The sequence below is a fragment of the Gossypium hirsutum genome, chromosome D08 (assembly GCF_007990345.1).
Source record: "Gossypium hirsutum isolate 1008001.06 chromosome D08, Gossypium_hirsutum_v2.1, whole genome shotgun sequence".
Lineage (NCBI taxonomy): Eukaryota > Viridiplantae > Streptophyta > Magnoliopsida > Malvales > Malvaceae > Gossypium > Gossypium hirsutum.
Genome location: NC_053444.1, coordinates 20,019,647 through 20,032,782, shown reverse-complemented (window position 1 = coordinate 20,032,782; position 13,136 = coordinate 20,019,647). Strand labels below are relative to the sequence as shown.

The 13,136-nt window shown below is 32.8% G+C and overlaps 1 long non-coding RNA gene across 1 annotated transcript; it reads left to right on the top strand.

Moving 5' to 3' along the window:
• Positions 1 to 634: 634 nt before the first annotated feature.
• On the top strand, positions 635 to 1,903 carry LOC107897007 (uncharacterized). Its single transcript, XR_001683998.2, has 2 exons — positions 635 to 1,353; positions 1,470 to 1,903. It is a non-coding gene; the product is annotated as an uncharacterized lncRNA (long non-coding RNA).
• Positions 1,904 to 13,136: the final 11,233 nt, after the last annotated feature.

Genomic DNA, 13,136 nt, shown 5'->3' with positions numbered 1-13,136 from the left:
AAGGCATAATATTATTATCAATAAGAATTTTAAATTATACTAAATTAAAATTTTATATCTATTTTATCCAAATAAATTTAAGTACTTATTACAGATTACATTAGTAAATAAAAAATTTATGACCAACACATGAAAAAAATAAATATTAATCATTTTTCAAATGTTAGTGATTAAATTGTAAACATTTCAAAATTAGATGACCTAAATAAAATTTTTAAAAATTTAAATGGCTAAAAGTATAATTTTATTTTTTTTAAAAATTTCATTTAAAAGATCATAATGTTACATAAATATTGCAATGTGACATGTTAAATATTGTCACAATACCTGTAGCATCAAATAAATGTTATTATATTATCGTATCATTCAATCATTATAACTAAGGATTGAGTTGTCAAAATTTTCTATATCTTTAACTTTGGTATTTAATTGATTATTTTAATAATTGATCAAATTTCATTAAGAATTAAGTGATGATAGGTGGGCTTTTATCTTTTTGTTATCAATTATAATCTACTACTTTTTTTTTTTATAGTAAGACTAGATTTTATAAAGAATAAACTAAGCCCAAATAAGAGAGCCCATCGAAAACAAAAGCAAGCTTAAAAAGACAAACCTAGCAGCGAGGCCCACTAGGAAAAAATGAAACAGCAGAAAAAAAGAGAAAAAAAAAAGGAAACTAAAACGTCCCCCTGTCCAGTCGATTTAATAGACTGCCACCCTCGCTTCCCAAAATGTACTTTTTGTTGTCAGTTGCAATCCTCCAGAGACTTCTAATGCTGTTAAGAGAAAAAAAAAACCATTGAGCACCTTCTCCGTTTGTGAAAAAATCACTCCGTCTCTTCAGTCTGGTTCTAGTCCTAACCCCAGCGAAGGCATGGCATAAGGTGGCACTGCCTGTTCCAGGTAAACCTGCTCGCCTCTCTTAAGGCTTTCTATGGCGATTATATGTGCCGTTTGGTTTGCGCATCTTGATATATGTCTAAAATAGATCTTGTGGAAATGATTCCTATTTTGGTGAATATCTTTAATATAAGCTCCTATTTTCGACTTATCTTCAACATTGGACTAACACTTTTTGATAACTGTCAATGCATCCCCTTTGATTTCTACTGCATCCACACCTATCCCCATCCCCAACCTCACTGCTTGAGAGCATGCAAAAGCTTCCGCAGCAAGTAAAGAGGCTATTCGATTCGCCAGAACCGATTGGAGACAATTACCTCCCCCCTTTCATTCCTAGCCACCAACCCCGAAGCAGATTTGAAAATTTGTTGGCTAAAAGCCGCATAAAAATTAATGCGAACCACATGATTCTCTTGGAGTCAACATTCCAAAGAGGAAAAGTGTTTGGTAAGGCTTCTGTTACTAAGGGCTTCATTCTCCAGCACAATACTCATTATTTTGTTTGCAATTTCCTTTCCAGAACTGTTCCGTCCTCATGAATTTTTTTGTTTCTTTCACTCCAGATAACCCAAAGTGCATAGCAGAATAATCGACATTGTTTGTTCGAACCATCTTCAAACACCCAGGTGAGCCACTCCCAGTTACCCAGATTGGGTTTAGATAACACCCAAGCCAGGTTTAAATATGTCCACAATTCTATTGAAACAGGACATTCTCGAGATACATGCACAGAGGTTTCCACTCCCAAACCATACCTTGGGCATACTGTACTTGATCTGAGTTATCTGCACTATAGATTGGTTAGGGTAGGCAGAAAGTCCCAAGAGACTTTCCAAGTTGTAATCTTTTGCTTTGCTGTGAGATTAAGGCTCCATAATTTTTTGTAAAAAGGTTTCATTTAATCCTGTATCTCATTAGCACTAGAAACAGTAGGGATGTTGAACAATAGTTTGTATGCACTCCTAACTGTAAATTCGCTCGAAGTTTCTCCTTTCCACACCAGCAGATCATCGTTCTCTATTGTGGCTAAAGGGATTCGTAGAATTCTGTCTGTGCCCTCTATAAAAAGGGTATTCCGAATCAACCCAACTCTCTAAGTTCTATTCGAGCAGTCAATTAAATCTGATACTTCAGAAAATACCATTTCTACTAATCGTTCCACTGATCTTGTAATTTGCAACACCTGGAATCCAAGCGTCCTCCATAATACTAATTTTATCCCCCTTACCAACTCTCTAGCAAAGACCCTTCTTAAGGAGGCCCCTAGCAGCCCAAATGCTCTGTTAGGTATACAAAGGTAGATTCCACAACCTAGCTTCCAAAAAATCACACCGTGGATAGTATATAGCTTTTAGAACTCTAGCTAATAACGAATTCAAATAATTTAAAAGATGCTGCTAATAACGTTAAGTTAAATTTAGCTAGGCTTAAAAACCCCAAACCTCTCACCTTTTTCAACTTGCACAGCCTACTCCATTCGAACCAATGTATACCCCTTCTACTATGACCTTTTTGCCACCAAAATCTAGACATTAAACTTTCCAACTCTACACACAGCGATTTAGGTAACATAAAGCAGGTAACATAAAGCACATCGTAGAATACGTAGGAATAGCTCGGAGTACAACTTTTATGAAGATTTTCTTGCCTCTTTGAGATAAAAATCTCATGCTCCAACTATTAATTTTCTGTTTTATCCTATCTTTTAATACCTAAAATGCCATTTTCTTACGCCTTCCCACCATATTTAGAAGCTCCAAGTAACAATCTGGGTCATTTGAATATTTTACACCTAACGTCCCTGAAACCGATAGCCTACCCTCTTCAGCTACATTAGAACTAAAAAAAAACTATTGACTTTTCATAATATATGTACTGCCCAGAGCTCATATTCCTTTAGAACATATTTTAAAATGCAAACCCCCTGTCATTAGCCTCCCCAAACAACATGCAATCATCAGCAAATAATAAATGAGTAATCTGCGGCCCTTCTCCACTCACTTTGACATCATTTAGCCTACCTTCGTTCAATGCCACAATCAACAGAACGAACAAACCTTTTTCTACATATCAAGAAAAGAAGCAAACTCAATGGATCCCTTTGATGAAACCCCCTGCTTGGCTTGAAAACTCCCCCAACCTTGCCATTAACTATCACCGAATATGAGACCGATGTGATACATCGTATAATCAAATTAATCCAAGACATAGAAAAACTCATACGCTCTATCATTACACGAAGGAATCCTCATTCAACCTGATCGTACGCTTTGTTCATGTCTAACTTTAGTGCCATAGACCATTTTTTACCCAATCGTTTATGTCTAAAAGAGTGAACAATCTCATATGCTACCAATATATTATTAGAAATCAACCTCTCTAGCACAAAAGCATTTTGGGCACTATCGATACAAATTTCCAGCATACATTGAAATCGATTAGCAATTGCCTTAGCAATCAGCTTATAAATCATAGTACATAAGCTTATATGCCTAACATTCTTTAGATTCATATGATAAGAAATTTTTGGGATTAACACAATATTAGTAATGTTTAGGGAGTAAAGCTCCTTACCTTCGTTTAGGACCTTCAAGCAGAAATCAAAAATCTCACTACCCACAATATGCCAACACCGTTGAAAAAATAATATTGGAAAACCATCAGTAGTAAAAGCTTTTGTAGGTCTCATTCCCGTCAAGGCCACCACAATTTCATCCTTAGTATACTTTTCAGTCAACAACAAATTGTCTTGATCTGAAGTACAGTTCCTCACCCCCTCAAAATACGATCAGAGATGACGCTACTAGTAGTAGTGAATAGCTCTTGAAAGTAGTTTCTCGCAATTCTATCCATCTCAGACTCTTCCGTCGTTAATCTCCCATCCTTATACTGTGAGTCCCCTATTCTATTGGTCTTTCTCCTCTGCGAGGCATACTTATGAAAGAAAGTTGTGCTTTTATCACCCGAGCACAACTAGTTCACTCACGCTCGCTGTTCCCAGAACATCTTATCTTTGTCAATCTCCATGTTTAATTTAATTTTCGTATTGATCAGCTCCTCAAGGGTGACGTCGTCCCTCTTATTTTCCACAAAATCTCCCAACTTATTACTCAACTCATTACGAAGATCCTCCTTTTCCCCCTAATCGTTTTAGCCTATTTGTGCAAACCCTCCTTAACTTGCTCCAACTTGACAAATAGGTCGCCTTCACTACTATCCCATAATTTCCTAACCTCTCCCTCAAAGGACTCCTCTATTACCCACCAATCTTTAAAGCAAAATTGTTTTGGTCTCTGATGAAAACTTTATCGATCCATTTGAACAAGGATAGGGTAGTGATTTGAGTACAAATAAGGTAAATGTCGTACCATCAAATTTGGGAAAAAAATCATCATTCCTTTATTTACCACACCCCTATCCAACCTCTCATTTATATTTGTTTCCAGAAGATTCCCTCTCTCCTATGTGTACCATGTTCCCGAATATCTCACATCCATTAAGTGACAGTCTTCTAAAACCCCTCGAAACATTTCCATCCTCCACTCATCTCGAGGTATTGCCCCATTTTCTCAAAGAAATACATGATTTCATAAAAATCCTCACAAACTATCCATAAGGGGTCCTGTGAATTCCTAAACAATTTTAATAATCTCCAAGTATCCTACTTTCCTCGAGCATAAGGAGCCCCATAAAACCAAGTAAAATGCCATTGTAAGGTACTATCAGATTCTTCAACGTCAACATCAATATGGTGAACTGAATAACTTCTCAGAGTGACAATATATTACCTTTACAAGCTAAACAGTAACCACCTTTCGATCCATCAGCAGTAATGTCAAATCCATTCAAAAAACCACATCACCTTCAAACATTCTTCATTCTTTTAGTATTCAATTTAGTCTCCATAAGAAAGACTAACTGGGGATTATATATCTTCAGCAAATATCAAACTCTTTTAACTGCCCGTGGATTCCCTAAACCACAGACATTCCAACATAAGATTTTCATTGTGCTCAGTCGGCTTGCCTCTTAGTAGTCACCGATATAAAATAGGCTCCCTCTATTGGTCTTTCCTCCCTAACCACTATCGCATCTTCCACCCCAGTAAAATTATGAGATCTAACCTCCTTTCGAGGCCTCTTGTTCCCGTCGCCACTTTCAATCGATGACTCCTCCTCATCATGCTCCATATCCTTAAAACCTCCCAACTGTCTTAGAATATCATTACCCCATTCCAAATTAAGACCTAACATAAGATCCAACCAAACCCTTGAATCCCGCCAAACCCTTTCTTTAGTGCCACTCTCTAGATTTGGGTATCGACTACTACTTTTGAACCCTCTCTCGTCGTTATCTTCTACCAGCCACACACTAAGTGTAGAAACAACTCTTCTAATTTGACAAATGTTCGACATGCTCAGTCTCATCACGGGAGTAAATCAAAATGTCATCAATGAATACTACCACAAATCGATCCAGATACTGTCTGAAGATCCGATTCATCAAATCTATGAAAACAACAGGTGCATTAGTAAGTCTAAAAGGCATAACCAAAAACTCATAGTGTCTGTTCCTTGTTCGGAAAGCAGTTTTAGGCACATCGAAGTCTCTAACTCGTAACTGATAGTAACCCGATCTGAAATCTATATTCGAAAACACTGAAGCCATTTTTAGCTGATCGAACAAGTTGTCAATACGTGGCAATGAATATTTATTCTTTATAGTCACCTTATTGAGCTGTTGGTAATCAATGCACATTCTCATCGTTTCGTCTTTCTTTTTCACAAACAAAATTGGTGCTCCCCAAAGAGAGAAACTCGGTCTCGCAAAACCCTATTTGTCAACTTTTGTAACTGAGCTTTCAATTCCTTTAATGCTGTAGGTGCCATTCTATACGGAGCTATAGATATCAGAGTCATCCCTGGTACTAACTCAATCCCAAACTCTACCTCTCTAATCGGCGGCAACCCTGGCAATTCTTCAGGAAACACATCTGGATATTCACACACAACTGGCACTGATTCAATCTTCTTATTAATCACTTTACTATCAATCACATATGCGAAGTAAGCTTGGCAGCCCTTTCTCACATACTTCTGAGCTAACATCGAAGATATCACAGCTGGTAAACCATTCAAATCATTAGATTCCACCTGAATAATCTTATCATTCTGACATCTCAAATCAATCGTCTTCTTTTTACAATTTACCACAACATCGTGTAAAGTCAACCGGTCCATACCCAGAATAATATCAAACTCGTCGAATGGAAACAACATTAAATCAGCCAGAAAACATGAATCTCGAATCATCAATGGATAATTTTTACATATTCTGTCAACCAAAACACACCGGCCCAGGGGGTTTGATACTCTAATCACAAACTCAGTAGACTCAACAGGCAAAATCTTACTGAATACTAAAGTCTCACACACATATGAATGAGTTAAACTAGGATCAATCAATGCAATAACATTAATACCATAACATTAGTACCATAAAGAGTGAAAGTACCAGTAATAACGTCTGGGGATGAGGCCTTCTTTCGTGCGGGTATAGCATATGCTCTGCCAGGTGCACGAGCTTCAGATCTAACTGCCGTATCTTTTGTCCTTCTCTGACTACCACTTGCGTTACCTGTATGTCTGGGTGGTCTACCTCACACTAACACATTACTCGATCTGGTACTCTGAACAGTATTTTGCTCAGCTAGCATCGGACACTCCCGAATAAAATGATCTTTTAATCCACACTTAAAACAAGACCGATCCTGCAATCTTCAATCTCCAGGATGCCATTTACCACAATGCTTGCACTCTGATCTATTCTGTCGAACATTGCCAACACTAGCAACTGAAGTGGCTCGTGAACTCACAGGAGGTCAATCTCGATCTCGTCTAGAAAACCCTGTAGTAGCTTTAGATTGGCTATGATCCTCTCTAAATTTCTTTGAGGTTGACTAAAATGATTTACTGAATGTTCTTTTACGGGAATCTCTAGCTTCAAAGTCAGCTTTTCTCTTCTCTGTCCCGAGTTCTTCGGCCTTGCAAGCTCGTTCAACAAGTACCACAAACTCTTTTATCTCAAGTATACGAACTAACAGTTTAATGTCTTCATTCAGCCCTTCTACAAATTGTTTACACATTGTAGCTTTAGTCGAAACACACTCTCGGGCATATCTGCTGAGTCTCACAAATTCTTGCTCGTATTTAGTGACAGTCATACGACCCCGTTTAAGCTCAAGAAATTCTTTACGTTTCTAATCAATGAATCTTTGACTGATATATTTCTTACGAAACTTAATCTGAAAGAATGCCCAAGTGACCCGCTCTTTCGACACAACCAACACTAAAGTGCTCCACCAATGATAGGTAGAATCGCGTAACAAAGACATGGCACATTTCAAACACTCGTCGGGCGTACATGACAATTCTTCGAATACACGGATAGTGTTATCGGGCCAAAATTTATCCCGCTCAGCATCATCATTAATTGCGGCCCTAAATTTTTCGGTTCCGTATTTTCTAATTTTATCAATAGGGGGCTTATTAAATCTCATCGGATCAATCATCTGAGGTACCACAGGTATCAGAGATGGATTAGTCGGGGGTGGAGGTTGTTGTGCAGCCGAATTAGTCCAGATATATTAAGTAAACCAGTCGTTCATCATTTGGAAAAAGGCTTGTTTAGCCTCCCCTTCCTAGTTACTCGAGGTCGGCCTAGAATCTACAGGCTCTGTCCCTTACGTGGGAACAGACGCTATACTCTCAACATCATCGGCTACGGCTTGATCGGGATCCATTACTATACGAAAACAAATTTTCAGATGTCAGAAGTCATCACACTATCGCAGCATAAAATATGGCATGTATAGATAGACTCACACGCGCTACGTTAGTCCTAGAATCGACTAAACCGTAGCTCTGATACCAATTAAATGTAACACCCCTAACCCGTGTCCGTCGCCAGATTGGGGTTACGAGGCATTACCAAACATAGCATAATTGAACACAATTAAATACAAAATCATAATTTACAAACAGTTTTAAATAAATAAATTTTTATTCACTTATTTAAACATCTTGCATATAAACAATAAAACATATTCTATATTTGTCGAATTCAAAAATAATACAAGTACAGCTTATAAATTTAATCTTATAAATAACATCATGATATGACATATACATATTTTAGTTATCACAATGCAATGCACAAAATGTTATGATCACATTTAATATTAAAATGCACAAATACAAAATTATATTATGTCAAATTTCCATTATTTTACTTTAAATGCTAATTGCACATACTGAACCATTTCTATTAAAACAAGGTTGCATTACTTATTAACTCAACCAAATTTAATTGATCTAGATGTATTCGAATATATATATATTCAGCTTATAACTAAATCAAACAACTGCACATAACATTCATTTATATGACATAATTCAGCAAACCAAATACATGCGGTAATTAAATTTTAAGTATATTTCAATTTATAAATTTGTAACTTATTCTTACCTAATTTCTAAATCATTACTTACCATATATTTAATTTATATATCACTTAGTTAAGAATACATAACCTATCCTTATTTATTATAACACATACATTAAGCATATTTTCTCCATATACTTTATTTTCTTAATCTTTTAAAGAAAAACACCATCAAATGCATATTTATAAATATATTCCTTATAAGTACTATCCATTTAGGCTTAAATGATTAAAATATACTTAAGCCATAATTCAATCAAAACTGAAAATAGACAAGGAAGTTAAGCCATTTTCGCATGGCGTTAATACAGACTCTTTTGAATTTTAAACTAAAACCAAGGCTATCTAGACATGCCATCGTTTTGAAGGAAATTTCAGCTTAAAATTTATCGTGATTATTTGATAGTGTGATGAGCTTTACTGACGATCCCCAAGCTCGTAACAACCTCAAAATCTATAAGACAAAAATAAACAGACACAAACACATATAGTAAGCCATTGAGAGCTTAGTAAGTCAATAGCATAGATAAAATTTAACTAATAAAATAAAAGGGCAATTAACTTATTTTCTAAAGACAATATACATCTCTTGATTATACTTTTAATTTCAGATACTTTTCTATTAATCCAAACATACCTTAACACATATGTATATATATAAGCCTTCATTATGGTAACATAGTTATCAACTAATCTGATTTACACCTATAAATAAACATGATAACTTACAATATTATAATCACTTATAATATTTCATCTCAAATAGCCAACTTACCCCATTTCCTTTCATTCATTTAACTAATACATACCTGCAGATAAAATTCATTCACATGTCTAACAACATTTAATATTACATTGACAAGAACTTTCTAAACACATGTTTTGAACAAATTCACCGGCACATAGCCTGCTAGGCTTGAAGCCTGATCCAGTACACTGGCATTAGGTCTGCTAGACGTATTGTCTGAAATATTTCACCGGCATTAAGCCTGCTAGATGTATAGTCTGAAATATTTCATCGGCATTAAGCCTGCTAGACACAAGCCTGAAAATTTCAGATACAAAGATGATTCTTTAGTATAGCTCTTTATATTCACATAAGTTTTACTCAATAATCGTATATCCACAGCATTGAATTATATTCGATTCTTCATAGTAAACATGCATTCGAACCGTATAGATATAACTCAAAAACATTAAATTCAGCTCAAAGTATTTTGTAACCTATGTTCGAACCCCCTTATATATATAAAATTCATACATCAATTCTCCAACTCAAGAACTTGAATAAATGTATATATGTATGTTCGAGCCACATGCATATAAATATATGTAACTCATAATATTAAATTTTAGCTTGAGAACTTGTAATATACTTTCGAACCATATATTTATAACTCATAACTTTAAATTCAACCCAAAGAAATTAAGCCTTACATTCGAATTACATGTCTATGTGTATATGTATATTCTACTATTAATTTCATATCATTAAACTTAAAGCATACTTTAACTAACATACATGTAATTTGTATCATTAAAATCAACCTACCACGATCAATTCTATATTTGGCTATCAAATAGGAAAATTACAATGTTTTATTCAATTTACATATTTTAAGTTCCAGCTTATCATATGTATGATATATATATTCAATTTAGATAAAATTTAATTACTAATTGACTTAGCTCGGATATCGACAGACACGATCGACTACTCGACTACTTTCGTTTTTCCCCGATCCAATTCTGTTTTCTTCATTTCTTGATCTAAACATATTCAAATTTAGCCTTTTTATTCATCAAATCATTCAATTAAATCCAAAAATACATTAATGGGAAAATTACCATTTTCCCCTAACATTTTACACTTTTGCAATTTAGTCCTTTTTGCACAAAACACAAAATACACAAAATTTAAACACACCATGCTAGGGCCGAATGTTCCTAGTGTTCATAAAAGTCCACACATTTCATTTATTTCACATTTTAGTCCCTCAAAAATTTATTTTCACAATTTAGCCCTAATTACTCAATTTCACCAAAAATTCAAAGACAAAACATGTTAATCTTTCACATATCTTTCATATTTCATCATCAACTATCAAAAAGCTCAAACATTCATCAATGGAATATCTCAAAATCACCATCAAATTCTAAAATTAAAGCATGGGTCTTGTAGTACACAAAGTAACGATCTCAAAAACGTAAAAATTATCAAAAACCGAAACAAAACTTATCTTGAATCAAGCTTGTAACTTGCCGAACCTTAATTTTGTTTTAATGGTTTTCTCCCTAGCTAGTTTTGGCCTAATGAAGATGACAACCATTGAATTTTGCTTTGTTTTTTTAATTAACATATATTAAGGTATTATTAGTTTACCTTTTTAATCTTTAAATAAATAATTTATATTTCATATAACATAAGGATAAAGTTGTCCATTGCAACCCAATATCTTGAATTTTGGTCTTATTGCATCTTTAAACCTCCCATTTAAAAAGACAACAACAATTAGGTGCTTTTAGATTTAACCCCTAAATTTTCATTTTGCACGATTAATCCATTTTCTCAAATTAAGCACTCAAAAAATAAAATTATTTCTCGAAAATTTCACACATATAATTTCACACATAATTAACACAGAAAATAATATTAAAATATTTTTCAGACTAGAATTTGTGGTCCCGAAACCACTATATCCGATTAGGGTCGAAATTGGGCTGTGACATCACCGTATTCTATCTTGGTCTTCTTCAACAATCTTTCGTCATCTAGACTTGCCCATTTTTGGCCCAGCTCCGCTCATATATAGATCTAATCATCTTCAATCAACATTGAACTTCTAATGTGATTAATTGCTTTAGAGTTACAAATTACTTGAACAATAATAACAAATTGAATATTTGTATGAAATTATAATTAAGATACTAATTAGCAAAATGGTATAAAGTAAAATGAAAATTAATAACATACAATTATAAAGTGAAAATTTCATATTAGATAATTATAAGGGAAAAGTGAATATGGGTGAGTTTAAAACAAATTTAGTATAATATGTATTATAAAATCAATAAATGTATGATGATAAATGAATGAGTATTATAATTTTACCTCATCAATGATTAAAATGATCTTATATCACTTTCTGGTGTTAATTCCCATTTGACAATGATTTGAAATTTTCTCTTCGAAAAGTTATTATTTTATTTTGAGATACTTGAAACTTACCAATGCTAATAATCTGTATTTGTTGAAGGCTATTTATAATGATAAATTTTAATTTTAATTTATATATAATTGTAACACTAATTAAATGATAATTGATTTAAAAATAATCTATTATTAATAATTAATATACTCAATTGTGTAGTTCAAACCAATAAAAACTCTATTCTACAAAAAATGATATAATTTTATCTATTATTTTTCTAGAATATTTCATCTATAATTCTTAATTATATAGTTCAAATGAATAAAAACTCTATTATTTAAAAAAACTTATTTATTTAATTTGAATTTACTAGTCAAATTCACATTAAAGGATATTCTAATTTATTCAAAAAATTTCCAAACATGTGATTTTGCATTTATTGTTAATTATAAATAAAAAAGACTTCACACTTATATATTGGATTTGAAAGATGATAAGTTGATGGTATATACAATCTTGAGATTGAGAATGATGTGAAGTTGAGGTATAATCTATAAAAATATATAGGGTTTGTTTGGATAACATAAAGTGATTGAATGAAAGTGTAATTACACTTCTTTGTGATTATAAAGAATTGTAATTCTGTAGACATGTTTGACTGATAGAGTATAATTACATCGTATTTCCCTGTATCATGGTTGATAGGAAAAATAATAATTACATAGTTATTTAATTTATATTTTTAAAAAATATTAATTACTATAAAAATGATGAGTATGATAAAATTAATTTCTAAATAAGTAATAAAAATTAAAATTAAATCATCATATGTATTATGTTAGTCTAAAAATGCAGTTGATAATATAATTATTAATAAAAATAATAAGAAAAATACACACCATGTGCAATTTTATCTAATTGTTTTAGTGCATTTTTTGGATTATTCTTTCTTTAATATTTAAAATGTGCTCTTTATCATCATTTGAATTTGAATATGCATCGTTAAGATTATCAATCTCTCTTTCTTCCATGTACTCTTTGAAGTATGGATCATCTCAATTCCACTTATGATTAAAGTTATGAAATATGAAACATATTAGTACAATTCAATCTTGTTATTTTTTAAGATATACTAAGATGATGTTGCTAATATGGATTTTTTTTTAAATAGCAAATGTCTTCTCAATTACATTTCGAAATCTTGAATGTCTCAAATTAAAGAGTTCGTGAGTTGTTTATGATTCTTGTGTTTGGTACCATTCTCTTAAATGGTTTCATACCCCACGATATGATGCAAGAAAACCTTTTGTATTTGTATAATTAACATTGACCTTATAATGTTTGGGTTCACAGTCGAAAAAGTTTGTAACTTTAATTATAAAAACTTATATAAACTTAATTGGAGAAAGACTTATACTAGGTTATATCCCTTTTTATAATACATAGATTAAATAAAAATAATATATAATTATAGTATATAACTTTTATAAAAAAAATTTTATGTCCCATAAATTTCATAGCATTTATTATAAATAATATATTTTTCCCATAATTTCAGAAAGTTATTTTTTATA